Here is a 17,111-nt window from a genome sequence, read left to right as displayed (position 1 = left end):
CAGAGCGGGGCCAACACGATTGAAGATAGACACAAAATGCTGGAGTAACTCAGCGGGACCGGCAGCATCTCTGGAGAGAAGCAATGGGTGGCGTTTTGGGTCGCGACCCTTCTTCAATACTGAAGAAGAGTCTTGACCCGAAACATCATCCATTCCATCCATCTATCTTCAAATGACGTCACACGCTCCAGACGGCTGTGCGGATGCATGATGTCGCACGCGACCGTCACGCGTCAGTCACTTCCGGCCTGTCGCGTAAATGACAGCCAAGTGGGACAGGCCCTTAAGAATTTCATTGTTGTGGTCCTGGTGCATGTGATTATTAAACAATCCTAAATTCACTTGACTCTTGCTCAGTGTCGTGTCAAATTTCAATACTCTTTAAGGATTAATTCCCAAGTCAATTTATTAATTGCACAACTCTGCGTCGGCAAAGATTCAACTTAATTGCAATTTTATCAGGAGGTCCACTTGGAATCCCAGGATGCTGGAGTAATTCAGCAGGTCAAGCAGCATCTGTAGATGAGATGGATAGGTGGCATTTCTGGACTGAAGAAAATTCCCTACATGAACGTTGCTTATCCATTTCCTCCACAGATACTGCCTGACCCACTAAGTTACTCAAGCACTTTGTGTTTTGCTCATGATTCCAGCCACCGAGGTTCTTGGTGTTTGATTGGAATCAGTTGTGTGTCAAATTTAGATTTCCTTATCTTTCTAAATTATTTGTGCACACAATGGGCTGAATTGTGCTGAATCTTTGGACTAGCCTCCTGCATATTTCCTTTGTCCATTTCCTTGTGCACCTTCCTGATTTAAGTTCCAGTTTCACTGCTGCAGCCATTCACCAAGGACCACAGGTACTGACTAAGCTTCGGATGGCCGATCTTGTAGATCAGCCCCACACTACTGTGATCCTTTAATAGCTTGCTGGCTTCTGAGTTTAAGAAAACTCCTGACTTCCATGTCGCAGTGTGCAAGTGCGGAAATCAGTGATGCACTGACAAGCAGTTTCTTCAGCCAATCTTTCTATTTGGTTCTGCCAGCAGCATTATCTTGCATTAATTTAATCATTTGACAAGAATTGATTTGCTTGTAAAGTTGAACTTGTGCAGTAAGTTTGATTTATTGTACAATTGAGTCATGTGTAGTTTAAACAAATATTTATCTTAGATTTGCAAAGCTTAAGCATATGAAATCAAAATTTTGAAATCGCTTATCTTAATCTTTCTAATTGTTTGTTTATTCAACCTGGTCATGATGACAAAGCATGTCTATTAGTGCTATCTATTTAGTTTTCAGTCCACGTCAATATGGACCGAACATGCAGTATACTGCATTCAATTTAATTGCAATTTTCACATAATCTCAAAGGCATTGCTAATCTACAAGACGAAAGTGCCCTTTTTATTTCTGCATGTAAAGACTACCAATCCTTGTTGCAAATTTGCTGTTGTACTTTACAATGGTCCTGTACCTCCACGATTGGCCTGCTGATGGCAATTATGAATGAGATGAGAACTCTATCTCAATATGTCTGATCACACAGTGCAGACTCGTGTGGCATGGGCTGACGATAATACACAGTTTGTTGAAAATGATCACAGGAGTGAAGTTTCTGAACGATGGATAGGGAAACCTCTCTTTTCAATTCACTGCCCTTTCCTCTCACCTTCATCAGGGATTATTGAGAAGATATTAAAACAAATCCAGGAAAGAATAACAGGATTGAGTGCTGCTGAGTAGTAGAGGAATCTCATGGATTTATGAAGGGATAATTACATTTAATTAATCTTGGAGTTGGTTGAAAAATGTGATGAGACAAATTAAGGTGTACGAGTTATATTTGCACTTCCACCCCCCGCCCCCCATATCCCTTCCCCTTCATTTGTCTTGTCTCTCTTGCATGTTCTCTGAACACTGAAAATACCGCTTAATTTTTTGCCTGGAATATTAGTTTTCTGCAATTGGATTTTTACCCTTTGAATTGTAGTAATTCCAGTGGCTTGACTCCAATGTGTGCTGTGATAATCCCTCTAAAGACTAAATGATATTTGGATGATATTGTGGTTGGAAAAAAAGAAGTTCATGCATGCAAAAGCCAGTGATGCTTGCATCCCTTGTGAGTTGCCTGATCTTAATGAACTTATAAGCCAAAAGACAACAGCAATCATCGTCCTACCCAAAGGACTACTTCGCCTACTGTTAATTAATCCATCAGCCATTTGAGCTTGATGAGCTGGTTAGAGCTCGGGAATATATTGTGCTACAAGCCCTGCCTCACTCTCAATCCATAAAATATTTTGAGCCATCAATTTCCATAGGTAATATTGAATTTATGTCCTTATTCAACACTGGAATTCAATGATACTCCATCTCCTGAGAAGTAAGTTAATCTTCTAAGAGTACTCCTGAAGCATATTTTCTGGAAATGGTGATAAGAAGTTGAGATTCTGATATTAGTCATTTTGAAAAGGGTAATAGCAATGACATTTGTGATGAACTATCATGAGAATACATTGCGGCACAAATTATACCTTCGCAACATAATTGCTTAATGTGTTGGTAAATGGAACAGATTTTAAGGACCTTTTGTCCTTGGACGTGAAAATGCTAAGAGTTATTTTCTGGCAATCATGGATAATCAGAGGCACTGCTTAATTGTTTCTATGCTTGGGATTTGCTTTGCAGCAGTACTTATTCCAGCATTGAATCTGGTGCAGAGGTGACAGGAGATGCTGCTTTTTTGGATTGGATTGGATTCAATTTATTGTCATTGCACTTTTCAGTGCAACGGAATGGTTTAGCCTGCAGTCATAACATAGAATAAATAACAAACACTCAACACAGTTTAAAGTCCCAAAGTCATTGTCTCTTCCCTCCTTGCTCTCCTTCTGTGCTGAGGCAATCCAAGCCTCCGATGTTGTGACCCCGCCGGGTGAGGTTTTCCCTCCAGCTGTAGATATTTAAGCCAACTCACCTTGTGCAAGTTGGTGTGTTCAGTGTTTGTAAATGAATGCGTACAACACAATAAGAGACAGATATGCAATATTAGTTTTTTGATGTAAAAATGTCCATCTTTTTTTGTTAAGAGGCTAAAACAGAGATTTTGGGGGCAGTTTGTACATTGATTTACATAACCACTATATTCACCCAAACATTGTTTTAAGCTGTATTTATATAAACCAAACACAATCAAATGAATAGAAGTTTAGGGCATCTGGTGGAGCTTCTGAGACATTGTAGAGACATGAAGGTTAATTGGCCTCTGTAAATTGCCCCTAGTGTGTAGGGAGTGGATACGATAAAGAGTTAACTTGGAACTAGTGTGAACGGGTGATCGATGGTCAGCATCTGGACTCGGTGGGTTGAAGGGTAAGATTCCAAGTTGTATTTTTCAATATTGTTGGCAGGGTAGCTGATGTGCTGAAGTTGCTACATGCAAATCCCTGCAACCATATTGCCATTTACTGTCAGGATCCTGATGGTTTTTGGCTCAATCGTATCTTCTTCTTCTTTCGTATGGCGTGCACAGCCTAAAATTGTTGGACAACTTGTTCTATTTGATCTTCCATTTGTGCACGTCGAGTTGATTGCATTAGTCGAAACAGGGCGGACCACGTGAAGGTTACAATCTTCCACCCCGGCTCAATCGTATGAATTGTAGCTGTTGTAATACATTGCTGAGAGGTGGGGAGTACTGGATAATTTGCTACAGGAGGCGGTTGCACCCGTTTTTTGTGTGTAACTCAGTTTTGGAGATACAGTGTGGAAACAGGCCCTTTGAGCCCACTGAGACCAACAATCACCCCTACACTCTTTCTATCCTACACACTAGGGACAATTTACAAAAGACAGCTGACCTACAAACCTGTACATCTTTGGGTTGTGGGAGGAAAATGTAGCACCCGGGAAACAGAGCACACGTACAAAGTCCATACAGACAGTACCCATGGTCAGGATCGAACCCAGGTCTCTGGTCTTTTGAAACAAAAACTCTACTGCTGCGCCACTGTACCACCCCTCACAGTAAACCTGTATTTATTCGGTCCGAGACCAATTTTTATCACTATCAATCACTTGGGTAACGGGGTACAGGATATTGTGATGAAAGAACCTCAGCATTTGACCTGCTCCCAATACGAGGGGAAAGAATGTGTACAAAGTCTGTAGACACGGGTCTTCTGGCCACACGCCGTGGTATAGGAGACCTTTTAGGAGGTGATGCGGCTAGAGGTGCGGGAGGAATTGAAGCAACTGTGTTGTAAGTGGTAAGGGAGTTTTGATAAAGGATCACTATTCTTTGTGCCTATTGATGAGAGTCCCATAGGCTGTCCTTGCTGCTACTGGGATTAACAACGCTTCCCTAGACTAGATATGTGCGGAGAGTGAGAGGGTGAGGATGTAGTTTGTGTGGTACATGTAGGAACCCATGATATAGGTAGAAATAGGCATATGGTTCTCTCTAAGGACTCCAAAAATCAAAATTCAAACATTTGGCCGTTTGGATATTCCTTGATCAATGAATATTAACTTTAAACATTTTTTTCCTTGGATGCCATTTAACCATTTAAGGTCCTTCTCAATTTGTACGTTCATCATGAGGGATACAAAAACTGCTAAAGATTGCACCACCCTTCTCCGTGGAGGTCATGCTCAGAGTTGGTAAACTTAATCTAACAGAAAACTAGAGGGTTCTGAAGAGATGTTCAAAGGGCGATCAAAGGAAAAAGTTTTTTCTCACCTCAGTCTTAAATGGCCTCCCCTTTATTCTAAGACTGTGACCCCTGGTTCTGGACTCGCCCAACATTGGGAACATTTTTCCTGCATCTAGCTTGTCCGGTCCTTTTATAATTTTATATGTTTTTATAAGACCCCCTCATCCTTCTAAACTCCAGTGAATACAAGCCTAGTCTTTTCAATCTTTCCTCATATGACAGTCCTACCATCCCAGGGATCAATCTCGTGAACCTACGCTGCATTGCCTCAATCACAAGGATGTCCTTCCTCAAATTAGGAGACCAAAAAACAAAAGAGACCAAAACTGTACGCAATGCTCCAGATGTGGTCTCACCAGAGCCCTATACAACTGCAGAAGAACCTCTTTACTCCTATACTGAAATCCTCTTGTTATGAAGGCCAACATTCCATTAGCTTTCCTCACTGCCTGCTGTACCTGCACGCCAACTTTCAGTGACTGGTGTACAAGGACACCCAGGTCTCGCTGCACCTCCCCCTTACCTAATCCCATTGAAACAATAATCTGCCTCCTTGTTTCTGCCGCCAAAGTGGATAACCTCACATTTATCTTTATTATACAGCATCTGTCACGCATCTGCCTACCCACTCAACCTGTTCAGGTAATCCTGCAACCTCCGAACATCCTCTTCACTGTTCACACTACCACCCAGCTTTGTGTCATCTGCAAACATGCTAGTGTTGCTCCTAATTCCCTCTTCCAAATCATTAATATATATGGTAAACAGTTGCGACCTCAACACCGAGCCTTGCGGCACTCCACTTGCCACTGCCTGCTATTCTGTAAAGGACCCATTCACTCTTATGCCTCTGTCCTACTTAGGAAACCTGAACGGAAACCTCTGGAGACTTTGCGCCCCACCCAAGGTTTCCGTGCGGTTCCCGGAGGTTGCAGGTGGTTGCCAGAGGTTGCAGGTAGTGGAAGCAGGTAGGGAGACCAAAAACCTCCGGGAACTGCACGGAAGCCTTGGATGGGGCGCAAAGTCTCCAGAGGTTTCCGTTCAGGTTTCCCAAGTGGGACAGGGACATTACTCTTTGCTTCCTGTCTGCCAACCAATTTTCTATCCATGTCAAAACCCTACCCCCAATACCATGTGCTCTAATTTTAGTCACCGCTTTCTGAAAGTCTAGATACATTACATCCACTGGCTCCCCTTCATCCATTTTACTTGTCACATCCTCAAAAAATTCCAGTAGATTAGCCAAGCATGATTTCCTTTTCATAAATCCATGTTGACTTAGACTAATCCTTTTACTTCTATCCAAATGCCCCATTATTACCTCTTTAATAATTGACTCCAGCATCTTTCCTATCACCGTAGTCAGGCTAACTGGTCTGTAATTCCCCGTTTTCTCTCTCGCTCCTTTCTTGTGGCGATCTAACCAATTTGACCATGTTGTTTCTCACCTCTTCATGAATCAATCTTGTGCAAGGCATAACCTGAAAGACTAGGCCACATTTGTCATTGGAAAAGGTCTCTAGACATCTGGTTAGCATCAAGGACATGGCAAATAATATCCACATACACTATTTCATGGTAGCGCCCCATGGATCACTATCATTATTAGTTTGAAGGTTTATTACCTACTGCATGTAATGAGGCATGTCTATTCAGAATCAAACAATGACGTCAAGTTTGCTTTATTGTCATATGGAGTGGCTGAGCTTGTACACTCTGGAGTTTAGAAGGATGAGAGGGAATCTTATTGAAACATATAAGATTATTAAGGATTTGGATGCGCAAGTGGCAGGAAACATGTTGGGGGAATCCAGAACCATGGGCCACTGTTTAAGAATAAGAGGTAAGCCATTTAGAACGGAGATGAGGAACAACTTTTTCACACAGAGAATTGTGAGTCTGGAATTCTCTGCCTCAGAGGGTGGTGGAGGCCAGTTCTCTGGATACTTTCAAGAGAAAGCTAGATAGGGCTCTTAAAGATAGCGGAGTATGGGGTTATGGGGAGAAGGCTGGAATGGGGTACTGATTGGGGATGATCAGCATTGATCACATTGATTGGCGATGCTGGCTCGAAGAGCCGAATGGCCCACTCCTGCACCTATTGTCTATTGTCTATTGTTCCCAGACAGAACAATGACATTCTCACTTGCAGCAGCACAACAGAATATGTAAACATAATACTCTTGTAAACAATATAATAAACAAAGTTCAGCATATACATAATGCACACACACTCATTCACTCACTCAATCACACACACACACACACACACACACACACACACACACACACACCCCCACCCCCTCACACACACCCACACACACACCCACACACACACACCCACACCCACCCACACACCCACACACACACACATTAATCTCACACACACTCACACATTCTCACACACACACACACACACACACACACATTAATCTCACACACACTCACACATTCTCACACACACACACACACTCGCACTCGCACTCACACCCACACACACACACACACATTACATAATGCACACACACACTCTCTCTCACACACACACACCAATCACGCACATGCACACACACACACACATACACACACCCACACACACACACACACACACACACACACACACACACACACACACACACACACACACACACACACACACACACACACACACACACACACACACACACACACACACACACACACACACACACCAATCACACACGCACACATACCAATCACACACACACACACCAATCACACACACACACACACCAATCACACCAATCACATACACACACCAATCACACACACACACACCACTCACATATATACACATCAATCACACACAATGTAGTTCAGTTTATGTGGAGGCAGTAGGGAAGAAGCTGTTCCTGAACTGGGGCATTATTGATTTCAGGCTCCTTTTTCTTTTTCCCAAAGGCAGGGGTGAAATGAGTGCATGGCCAGGGGAGCGTGGGTCTCTGAAGATGCCAGTTGCCTTTTTGAGGCAGCAACGTCTGTAATTCCCTTTGATGGTGGGAAGGTCAGTGACCGTGATGAAAACCTCTTTCAAACTCACCAACCCAATCTTTGGGAACTTGGGGCATGGTGCAATATCAAAATAAGCACAGAGTATATTGTTGTCTCTTGGGATGATGTAACTGCGAGCGATAGCAAATAGCCCATGGAGGTAAATTATAACCAAGCAGAGTGTGTGCACAACTCCCACGGTTTTGCCCTAACTGGAGCACCTAGAGGAAGCTGGAACAGTGGCAGGGAGAACATGTATACTGCACACAGACAGCACCAGGGGTCAGAGTTCCTGGGTCCTTGCCACTGTGAGGAAGTGGCTTTATTAACTGGAACCGTACCACCCAGGAAAATATAACCTCAGGATAAGGAGCTGGGAATTTTGGACGGTCATTACATTTTTCTTGTGAAAGAGTTGTACAATTGAAAGAATTTCAATGTCTAAAGCCTGTGTTTGCTCAGTGAAGTATTTTCAAGGCTGACATCTGCGGTTTTGGATGTTAAAGGGAATCTGGCTTGTTGGGGCTTGGGTGGCAAAATGAACAGGATCCTGCCTGGCTTTATGTGCACTCATCATGGGGCATGCTTTTTATTATGCTGTAAAAAATGCTTCGTAAATTGAGAAGTGCTTTAGTGAGTCAATGGCATCCAAGCAAAAATGTGTAAATTTCATATTCATAAATCAAGGAATACCCAAACTGTCAATGCTTGCATTTTGATTTTAAATTTCCATGTCGAACTGTCTATTTCTAACTATATCGTAGGTTCCTACATGGACTCCATCAACTAGAATCTCTCTCTCTCTCTCTCCCCTTTACCTCTCCCCCTCTCTCTCTCTCCCCCTCCCATTTCTCTCCCCTCCTCTCTCTCCCCTCTCTCCCCCCTCCCCCCCCTCTCTCCCCCTCTCCCCCTACTTTTCCCTCTCCCTCTCCCCCCCCCTCTCTCTCTCCCACCTCTCTCTCTCTCTCTCTCTCTCTCCCCCTCTCTCTCCCTCTCTCTCCCCCTCTCCTTCTCCCAAGGAGACATTCTTAATTCCAGCAGCAGCGAACACAGCCTTGTCCTAATCAAAGTAATGAACAACTCTTTAAGAAGCTGTCCATTTGTGAGTTTCCAAAAGTATTTACAGCATGACTTTGACAATTATAAGGTGTAAGAATGTAATTAAGAGCAACACAATTTAGAGTGATGAGCTATTGGCAGGTAAAATTGAGATCATTAGGTAATTAAAGTTAGATTGCTTATGCACCTGCTTGGTATGTTACAAATCTCCATTCCCACTTTCCTGGGAAAATGACACCACTATTACACCACTATTAACATGAGACGTTGCAGTTATTCATGTTCCTCCACTTTTAAATAGGCTTCACTTTCTGAGTAAATTGATAGTGTTTTCTACACCACATATTGTTTACAGTGAGTCTGTGGTGCAGTTGCAACCAAAGATACTAGATGAGCAAGATAGACCACTCCTACAAAATCCAATGGACTGACGTGTAGTACGCATCGGAACGCAACGGAAAGTCACTTCCACCATTTTAGGAATAAGACCCCGATCCCCGTTATGCCTCTCACAGTTTAATCCATGTCAGTCCATTGAATTTTGCAGTTTATCTTGGTCTATTTTTGCCTTCTATGATAGACCATTATGATCTTTGTTTATAATAAATAAGGTGCTTCTTTATAAAAAACATTTTTAAAGGGAAACTGCGTATAAAATGGACGGCAATGTGCAATGAAAGGTCTCTGGACCATATGCATTCGATGATCTTTGGTTTAGTGTTGTGGGGGAACGGTGTGTGTGTGTTTCTGTGTGTGAGTGGCAATATAGAGATAATAGATTTCAAAGTTCCTCATGGATCAGAAGCAACTTTGATTTAAAGCAACTCATGGTGTACATGAGCCATTCTCATGATGTACAAGCGATAAAGGCAATTATATTTGCCTTTATATTTTGCCTATAAGATATAAGGAACATAAGCCAATATATTTGCCTATATTTATATATTAGAAACTCGTATATATTATATATATGATGCACACACATATATAAATGTGATATTGATGTATATAATTATATAACACACATATTTCCCTAGTTTCTTATATATATACATAGATAAACACATATATTCATTATGTATATATATGATGCATATATATGTGTGATATATATGTATATAAATATATAACACACACCTATGTATATTTTTCTAGTTTCTTTCTTGTGATCTCTAATTTGTTGAACTTTTTTTTCTTTCATTCAACCTCTCTCTCTGAAATTGAATTGAATTGAATTGAATTGAATACCTTTATTGCCATTCAGACCTTACGGTCTGAACAAAATTTCGTGCCTGCAGTCATACATACAATCATACAATAATAAACAACAATAAACACAAATTAACATCCGCCACAGTGTATCCTCCAAGCACCTCCTCACTGTGGTGGAGGCAAAAATCTTAGGGTTACTGTCTCTTCCCTCGTCTTCTCCCTCTGCGCTGAGGCGATTCCCCACCGGGCGATGGCACAACAGTCCCGCGGCTCACCGAACCCCACAAACGGGCCGCCTCAAACACCACGGCCCGGGGTGGTCGAAGCTGCCGCCCTCCAGTCCAACGGACACAGCCGCTGGCCCGCGGCTGAACCCAGGACTCAGGACACCGCCGCCAGAACGCCGTCCCAGCCACCCGAGCACCGTTCCAGCCCCAAGCCGGATCGCCCTCACGTGAGTGCCGTTCCTCTCTCGAGCTGGGCCACTCCGACGAGAGTGCCGTTCCACATCGAGCTGGGCCACTCCGACGGGAGTGCCACAGCCCCTCACGGGAGAGTCTCAGCCCCTCGCCAGGCCGCCCTTACGAGAGCGTCACAGCCCCTCACGGGAGCGTAGTTCCAGCCCGAGCTGGGTCGCCTTCACGGGAGCGAGCCCAGGGTGAGTCCTGTCAGGCTGCCTCCGGAGCCTCGAGGTCGCCAGCTCCGCCATTAGGCCTCAGCGCAGACGGAGGCAGAGAAGGGGGAAACGACAAAAAAGTTGTATTCCCCCGAAGGGAGCGACAGCAAGCCCTGTTTCAAAACCCCCCCACACACACATAAAAACAACCTAAAAACCAAAAACATAACTAGACAAAACGAAAAAAAACAACACAAAAGAGTAAAGACAAACGGACTGCAGGCGAGCCGCAGCCATTCACCAGCACCGCCAAATCTTAATTTTGTGAATAAAATATAAATGAATACATGCCAAGATATTTTCATTCTATATTAGTGTAAAGGAATATAGTGTATACATACCTACATTGATGCAGAAGTGCGAGCTTTAGACATGAATGCTATGCATTGCTACCATAGTTTAGTTTTTAATTTAACATATTTGAGGTAAATCTAACATATATTTGAGGGAAATTACCGTATTTCCCGGCAATGAAGACGCATCACCATTTGAGTTGCTAAATTTTGAAAAAAGGATGGCGGGACAGGATCGAGGGTTTGGTTTAGTCCAGGGATCCGCAGCCTTTTTTGTATAGGGGCCTGGACCCTCCAGGACTAGCTGCAGTTCCCAGGTCACACGCGAGCCCCGGGTCTAGCTGCGGTTCTGCTGTCCGGTCCCAGCGGTCGCTCACAGCCACCCGAGATACTGAGTGAGTTTTTAATGTGAATATCTCATAACAAAACATTTGTGGGTTAGCAGTATATTGCATCAATCCACTCAGTTTTAAATAATTCTACAGCAAAATTCATAAAAAAGGATAACACTTTTTATTTCTGTCATTTATGGTAAGATTTACATCATTCATTGTTTTATGTGTGAGATATACAGGATGTCCAGAAAAGACGGCAGTTCTTTGACAAGTACTCCGTAGTTCGGTGTCGGATATCTTGTCAACGAGTATTCTGGACTCACTGTCGACATCTGAAATTACAGTAAAATATCATATAGAATTAACATAAGAACAAATCTGATTATAACTACATAACGGCAGAATGGATGAAATGTCACTTAAATTCAATTGTTTTCAGGGATGGGCAGAAACATGAATATTGAAGATGCATTTTTCCTCTAATAGGTCAATTTATCTTAAATGTAGAAGAGCTTACAATACCATGCTGCCTTACAACAAGAACAAAACTAAAAATGTACAGCAGTGTAAAAATTGATACCTTTATTATTGTTTAAGAAGGATCTGCAGATGCCTGAAAATCGAAGGTAGAAATTCTACCAGCTTTTTTGTCTCCCTTTATTATTGTGGTAAGTCTAGATCAATAAAATAAGACTTTCTAATAACTTGCTCATGTACCTAAACATCTTATATAATATAATACTTTGTCGGGATCATACAAATAGAATATTATACGTTTGTCACCATACATTGAGAAGGAAATTAAGGCTTTAATGTGTGTTCCTCGTGGCTTGTCGTTGTTCCCATAACACCATTTATCATGTACTTTAAACACCATTGACCCGTGTACATTGTGTATATTTAACACCATTTATCCTGTGTTTTAAACACTATTTCAAACTGGCTTAAACACAAGCCGATTCGGGATCTCCGCGGCTTGGAGGTCCCCAATCGGCCGCCTTCTACCGGAGACCGGGGTTTCATGATGTTATAGGCCATGGGCCGGCGGTCGGAGCTCTTCTCCGGCGAGGAATCCCAGACTCCATGAGGGAAAGTGCACGCTGCCCCCGCAACTAGAAGCTCCGCACACCGTGGCTTCAGGGTGTTCTAGTCCGCGGCCAGCGATCAGAGCAATTCTTCTGGCAACCCCCGGCTCCGTGATCTGTGCTATAGGAAGAGAGCGTGCAGGCCACACGACAGAAAGGTTAAATGGCTTGCTACGCTTGTAGATGTGGATGCCATGACAGAAAAAAATTACCCATGAGCCCATGACTACTACGGCTTTTTCGTCAAGTGGCCTATCTTGCTCCTCTAGTATCTTTGGTTGCAACTGAATGTACTTCTTTCAATAGCTGAATGTACATCTTTCAATAGCTCAACTCAATGGTGCTGTCAGTAAAAGCTTTTTAAAAATAGAGGACCAAATGTTGCTGGAATTAAACATCATAGGGAAGGCCTTGTGAGATTAATTGTTTATTCGTAAGCTAAGGGCAGCACAGTGGCACAGCTGGTGAAGCTGCTGCCTCACAGTGACTGGCTCCCTGGTTCCATCCTGAACTTGGCTGCTGTAAATGTGGAGTTTGCACGGACTCCCTGTAACCACGTGGGTTCCCTTGGGTGCTCCAGTTTCCTCCCATGTTCCAAAACAGGTGAATTGGCTTCTGTAAATTTCCCTTGGTGCATAGGGAGTGGGTGAGAAAGTGGGATAATGTAGAACTGGTGTGAGGGGATGATCGCTGGATGGTGTGGACTCGGTGGGCCAAAGGGCCTGTTTCCATGCTGTATCTCTAAACTAAACTAAAATATTGTTTTAGGTAAGTTGTTGAATGTGGAAGCTGATAAGAGTGCAAGTGCAAATGTTGCCTGCTCTTCTGACTTTTGTTTAAATACCCCAGGTCAAGATTAGTGTTTGGTATTGTACATTGTGATCATGGCTTGCTTTGCTTTCACATCCATGCTGTACAGATGAATCAAACTGTACCATTAATATTGACACGTCCTTCCCAGAAATGGTTGTTATCTGGTTGTGATTATTGATTTTATTAAGTTCTTTAATTCATAATTTGAATTCTCTACAGTCACCTGTCGGGGTTGCTTCAGATGTTTAGCTTATGCATGTTAGTTTGGTAAATAAACCAACCTATATTTTTCTCTTGAATTCTGCAATCTATTCAGCTGTAGTAAAGTACAAACGTTCCTTGTATGCACAACAAGGAATACAAAATAATAGAGGTGCTTGGAGGAGTGGCTGTTTCGTCTGTAAATGGTTGAGTACTTAAGAGTACAATGGGACTATTTAGTAGCAAGGGCTGCATTTAAAGTGGCTGTGTGTGTCGGTGTGTGGTCCTTTCTATTGCAAGTTGTGGCTCTCCCATGGTTTCTATCTTTACTAAACCCCTTTGTCTGAGTTTCCAAATGGTATTTGTCACATAACCGCAGGCTTTTCATGGAGAGAAATATTTTCCTTCATTTGCAGTGCCCTGCTAATGATGTTAAAATAGTCAATGTGAGAGTGCACCAGCAGCCCCCGTACATGTTATCAGCTCTTTATTAAGGATATCAACTTGATTTTCAACCGAGGATCAGCAAAAGCCACTCAGATTGCTCTTATCGGTTTTCTTAGTCTGTCTTTGGGATTCTGATTTTATTTTTGTAATATAGTCATTGAAGTGCTATCTTGTCATGTCTGTTGCTCTGGTACACAAAAATGCTGGAGAACCTCAGCGGGTGCAGCAGCATCTATGGAGCGAAGGAAATAGGTAACGTTTCGGGCCGAAACCCTTCTTCAGACCTGTCTGTTGCTCTGTGCTGATATGACCTGTAAGCTGGAGAATGCGAGGACCATGGTTTGCGAGTTAACCTGCAGCGATTTGTCCTAGTTCGAGACTTAATGTTCATGTTGTGTCCTTGCTGAAGTGATTCCACCAGCCAGATAGCAACAGCCACATTGCCTCAGCACATCAGCTGGCATGCAATTTTGTGAATGACTATCGCCAGTTGAAGTGTGTAACTGAAGCTTGGATGAAGAACAGCTAGCACCTAATAAAAGCATTGTGATCCTGCGGTATGAATGTTAATTTCTCCCTGTGACCACGTGGGTTTTCACCAGGTGCTCTGGTTTCCTTCTACACTCAAGACGTACAGGTTTGTATGTTAATTTGCTTCTGTAAATTGTTCCTAGTGTGTGGGGATCGCTGGTCGTTGTGGAATTGGTGGGTCAAAGGGTCTGTTTCCGCGCTGTATCTCTAAACTAAACTTTGGCAAGATTGAATTATTTTTATGGAATGTTATTGTCTCAGGATATTTAATATATGATCTGTGGCTCACAAGCGGGTAACTCAGCAGAAAGAATGGGCTCATTGGGTTTATTAGTGTTCTTGCACTATGATAATGTGCTCTATGACTGTAATAACTTGTTACAAAGCTAATAAAATGTATGTAGAATATATTTGGCATCTGGTAAGAGCATAGATTTTTACATTACATTCTCTTAAATGGTGTATCAATGTCTTTCTGCAAAGCACATAGCAACAAAGTACACGGTTTAACAGCTGACAGTTTGATTTCTCGGTCCCATTCTTAATTTGGTCACATTTCATATAATACATAAACCACTTAGATATTGTGAGTTAGCCACTTAGTGTGGAAAGAAAGCATCGATAATCTTGCCTTTGAAATTAATCCCTCCATGAATCACGTTGTTATGGTGAGCAGATGGCAAATGTAGACTGAGTTTCTTAGTTTTGCAAAGGTATCAGACTATATTTAAAAATAAAATAAGCATACAGTTTTCCTGCATTACTGGTTGCAGATTGTGATTGTTGTTCCATTAAATAACGGCCCGTACTTTGCTCCGGCCTCAGACCCTGTAGACCAAAGATCCTATAGCAGAGCTATAGGATCTTTGCTGTAGACCATGCAACGGGCTGGATAATGAAACTGGTTCCATGGAGCAGGCGAGGTGGGTTAATTACATCAACAATACAGTTCTGTCATGCAAAACTGATAGTGATGATCACCAGCACCAATTGACCGGGGACTCTGTGAAAAGTGTCATTAACTTTAAACAAATTAATTTAGCTTTATAATTTAAGAAGCTCACAGTCGGCTGATCGACACATGCCTCCTGGAACGCTATCTACTGTTTCTATCCTGGGAACTCGTCTGTCCTTTCGGGTGAGGCAGAGTGTCACTTGCACCTCATCAGGTCATAAATGACAGGAGCAGAATTAGGCCATTCAGCATTCTCTGTCCCAGAGAGCCATGTGTTGTTGAATGTTTTCAAAACTGGAACAGGCACATTTTTGGTGTATAGGGCCATTGGGAGGTTTAGGGAACCAAAGGTCAAGCCCAGATCACCCGCAATCTGATCTACAGGTGTATCAGGTTCAATTGGTTAAGGTCTTTATTTCTGTTTCCCTGTGAATCTTGTTTGGTTTAGTCTGGAGATACAGCACAGAAACAGGCCCTTCAGCCCACAGAGTCCGTGCCGACCAGCGATCTCCACATATTAACACTATCCTACACAGTCTAGGGACAATTTAACATTTATACCAAGCCAAAGTGTGGGAGGAAACCGAAGATCTCGGAGAAAACCCGCGAGGTCACGGGGAGAATGTACAAGCTCTGTACAGACAGCACCCGTAGTCAGGATTGAACCCTCTGGCGCTGAAGGCAGTGTAAAGCATGCAACTCTACCGCTGCGCCACCATGCCGCCCACCTTGTGTAGGAATGAACTGTAGAAGGGTCTGAAGAAGTGTCTCGAAACCAAAACGTCATCATTCCTTCTCTCCAGAGATGCTGCCTGTCCCTCTGAGTTATTCCAGCATTTTGTGTCTACCAAGGAACTGCAGATGCTGGTTTAAGCTGGCTTTTAGATTGAAGAAGGATCTCGACCCGAAACATCACCCATTCCTTCTCACCAGAGGTGACGCCTGTCCCGCTGAGTTACTGCACCATGTTGTGTCTATCTTCCTGTAAATACTGCTCCTTACTTTCAGTAATTAACAAAACTAAAACTGCATTTAACTTGCCGAAAGCGACAAATATGTTCTCCACAAGGCTATGTTTACTCATGAAATACTCAAAAGCATTTCTGAAACAAATTAGCTGAGAAACCTGAAGTAAAATGATCAACATAAACAAATTGGTGTGATAAAGGATCAGCGCAGACCAGGCACAGTGGTGCAGCGGTAAAGTTGCCGCCTCACAGCGCCCGATACCCGTGTTCAATCCTGACTATGGGTGCTGTCTGTACGGAGTTTGTATATTCTCCCTGTGACCAACTCCAGTTACCTCCCACATTCCAAAGAAGTGCAGGTATGTAGGCTAATTGGCTTGGTATCATTGTAAATTGTCCATAGCGTGTTTAGGATAGTGCTAATGTAAGATCGGAGTGGACTTGGTGGGCCGAAGGGCCTGTTTCCACGCTGTATCTCTGAACTAAACTAATCACAGACCAATTATCCAAATTGCAATGTGGAGATACAACTTAGCATAACAATGGATGCTGTGAAGTGAGTCAGAGTTCGGTGGAACAGAGTTGAAACGGAGAAGAGATCATGTTGTGGAATAATGTAAAGGGAACATAAAAAACATGAGTGTTATGTGTGATAATTGAGTAGGAAGCATAAGAGACAGTGGATACAGAAGAGGATTGCAAGTAATGATGTGAGAATAAAACATGAGGTCGATATGGTGTAAGTGATAAGAGGAATTTCTTAATTTTAAAAGTAGAATAAGGTTTGG

At 42.8% G+C, this 17,111-nt stretch overlaps 1 protein-coding gene across 5 annotated transcripts in view; it reads left to right on the top strand.

The window, feature by feature from the left end:
- tenm4 (teneurin transmembrane protein 4) overlaps window positions 1–17,111 on the top strand; it is a 531,769-nt gene that overhangs the window by 71,610 nt on the left and 443,048 nt on the right. The gene's annotated exons all lie outside the window — the stretch shown is intronic.

This window comes from Leucoraja erinacea, chromosome 6 (genome assembly GCF_028641065.1).
Source record: "Leucoraja erinacea ecotype New England chromosome 6, Leri_hhj_1, whole genome shotgun sequence".
Taxonomy (NCBI): domain Eukaryota; kingdom Metazoa; phylum Chordata; class Chondrichthyes; order Rajiformes; family Rajidae; genus Leucoraja; species Leucoraja erinaceus.
Note: the sequence above shows the minus strand (reverse complement) of the source record. Positions and strands in the feature narration are given on the sequence as shown.